The sequence below is a fragment of the Panulirus ornatus genome, chromosome 10, assembly GCF_036320965.1.
Source record: "Panulirus ornatus isolate Po-2019 chromosome 10, ASM3632096v1, whole genome shotgun sequence".
NCBI classification, from domain to species: Eukaryota; Metazoa; Arthropoda; class Malacostraca; order Decapoda; family Palinuridae; genus Panulirus; species Panulirus ornatus.
The window spans coordinates 1940152-1943399 of NC_092233.1; the positions used below are offsets into that span (position 1 = coordinate 1940152).

Genomic DNA, 3248 nt, shown 5'->3' on the forward strand with positions numbered 1-3248 from the left:
TTTCAATATCTTGCAATGTTTTTTCTCAGACTTTTTTCCTTTCTAAAAGGCTCACTTTCTTCACTATCTAAGATAGTGTTTCAGTGTGTATCTATAGCCCTGTCTACACTCATCATATATAAAGGAATTCAAACTAACAGACTACGGGTTCCTTTCGAGGGTATTTGTGATCGTGGAAAATATCAGAAACTCATAGACTCGTATGATAAAAGTTAGAAGACATATAGATGATTCAACGATAAAAGATATGTAAATTGTTATTGTGACTCTGGATGTGCAAGTAATGTAAGTCCGTGATCGAAGCGAAGGATTTATCAAATATATTCTTAAATGTATCTATGTTACCGCCTTCAACCACTCTAGCTGGCAATTCGTTCTATATTTTAACAATCCTATTGAAGAAAAAGTACTTTACCTTTTTCGAGATAAACATTTGCTCTCGAGTTTGTATCCTTTACTACGAGTAGAATCAGACGAATCAAATCTTAAGTAACTTGTTAGATCAAGATTGAAAAAACTTTAATGATTTTTAATACTTGTACTAGATCACCTGTTAACCTTTTCTTATCTAAGCTAAATGGATTAGATTCGTTTCATCTGCTCTCGTAGGTTTTGTTACTCAGTCCAGGAATCATCTTGTTGCTCGATGCTGTACTCTTTCCGTGCTGTCCTGATCTCTTTTTTTTTTCCTAAGTCGGGTAACCAAAATTGAAACACAACATTCAAGATGTGGACGAACCAGTGAAATGTAAATGATTTCCCTGGACTTAAATTCGAAGACCCTACCCAGAAAGCCAAGAATTTAGTTTACTCTTATAACTGCTTCTGTGCACTGCTTACTTCGGTTTAGGTCACGGAGAGATTATTAAACCCAAGTCTTTTTCCTAACCTAACCTAGCATCATCTAACCTAACCTAACCTAACCTAGCATTATCTAACCTAACCTAACCTAACCTAACCTAACCTAACCTAAACTAACCTACCCTAACCTAACCTTGCCTTTTGCAGTTCAACTGAATTCATACTGTAGTTTGGCTTTTCGGTTTTACTGCCGATATGCAAAACTTTGCAGCTGTCGAATTCATTTGCCACTTGTAGGCCCAGTTCATCGGTTTTTCTGTGTCAACTTGAGGGTGTTGATGTTCAAGTCATTTGCAGATTCATTTCTCAACTTTGCATCATCAGCGAATTTTGATATCTTGCAGTGCAGCCCAATTATCATTGATTATCATTAATATATATCATTACTTCACTTGTTTATATGGGAAAGAGAACCGGTCCCAAGACCAATCCTTGTGGCACTCCCCTTGTTACATCTGACCATTCTGAGGCTTGACCTTTAATCATAACTCTTTGTTTACGACCAGTCAAACAATTTCCTATCCACTGAAGTACAACCCCATCAATGCTTTATGACCATTTTGCTAGTAATCGTAGATGCGGAGCCTTATCGTAAGCTTTCTTAAAATCGAGAGAGATAACATTAACTGCTTTACCTTCGTTATACGCGATGATTATATCATAAAAGAAATCAATCAGATTTTCCAGACATGAGCGACTTCGTCGAAAGCCACGCTGAGAATCGTTTATTAAGTGTTGATGCGCTGAATGGTTCGCAAATCTATCTCGAATGAGTTTCCACAAGTTTTCCAATCACAGACGTTAAACAAATAGGAAGAGAGTTTCCTGGCAGTGGCTTATTACATTTTTTGAATATCAATATTATATTGGAAACCTTCCATTCATCTGGAGCTTTTCCCATGAGAAAAGACTTCTTGAAAAGGGTAGTCAAGGGCTTAACTACCTCACTTTTCGCCTCTTTCATTGTTTTCGGATAAAAGTTATCAGAACCTGGCGTTTGACTTATTTTCATTTGGTTTTTTGCAGAAAAAATGTCCTCGGTTTTTATGTTAGTTGGTTGAAGAATGTTCCTCCTCTTAGTGAAACTGGATTCGTGACATGGATGTGTCTTCGATCATGAATACAGATGCAAAAGAGTCATTGAATACTTTTACCATAGCTTCGTTGCGTTGAACCACGTCACCATTTTGCGTAATTAATGAAATTATTAACTGGGTAATGCCTCTTTTACTTCTAACACGATTGTAAAACTGATTAGTTTGTTTTGTAACTTTCAGCACTATATGCTTCCAGTTGGTTTACTTTTGTCGTATATTTCTCTTACTTTCTCCGAGTAAATTTACATAACTTACTTTATCATGGTGGTTATTGGATTATCGGAATCTCTCAGGAGCTACTTTCTTAGACGACAGGTATTTATATATTCCACCGATCCACCACATTGGTTTGGTTTTAGAAATAGACCGTCTACTGCGCATTGACACCTATGTTCCCTCTGCTGCTTTGAAGGTTTTACTAAAATTTTCCAAACTACATTCATTTTATTATAATTGACCATATTATCCCAGGTTTGCCAGTAATGCGAAAGTCAGTGAAATTTGAACGTTTAATTTGGCTTTTTTTCTTTCGACTGTCATGTTAACCACCATTACATGCAGCGTTGAAAGCGACCTCAGTATTAATGTGTCGGTGATCCCTTTACTAAACTTGTTTCCAACATAATTAAGGAGATTCTCAGTTGTAGTTCGAGCTAAATCTGATATATTCTCGTCTCCAGTAGGATTCTCGACGAACTGGATTAGACGATCAAGCAAATGTCGGTCGAGTCCACTCCCGGAGCTACTAGAATGGTATTCTCTGCATCTAGATACCTGTATGTTAAAATCTTCCATGACATAATTTTGTTAAGGAACTCCTTACAGCATTTATTACTAGTGGTATTTATTCGCAAACCTTAACCCAGCAGTAGCATTGTGTACCACTACACTGCTGATCTTTTCACATCTGCAGACACACGTTATACTTCCTTGTGCTGGACGGTAGATCTGCTCCTATTACCTGCTGCTTCCGAGCTTTGTGCCCCCGCTTAACTCCACCCTCCCGCTGCTCCATAGTCATCCACTGGTTCCCTTCCGGAATGGAAAGTTTTTATAAATTTACTAAACTAGTCATGAAGATGAAGGGTATTTGATAAGTCCACGTGAAGGGTATGTGATAAGTCCACATGAAGGATATATGATAAGTCTACATGAAGGGTATATGATAAGTCTACATGAAGGGTATATGATAAGTCCACATGAAGGGTATATGATAAGTCCATATGAATGACGTGTCATCACTGTACAATACTCGTCCCGTATTTTGAAAGATGCAAAGGAAACGCAGGA

General features: G+C 37.5%; 1 long non-coding RNA gene across 1 annotated transcript in view; it reads left to right on the forward strand.

The window, feature by feature from the left end:
• LOC139750726 (uncharacterized) overlaps positions 1-3248 on the forward strand; it is a 91563-nt gene that overhangs the window by 44657 nt on the left and 43658 nt on the right. The gene's annotated exons all lie outside the window — the stretch shown is intronic.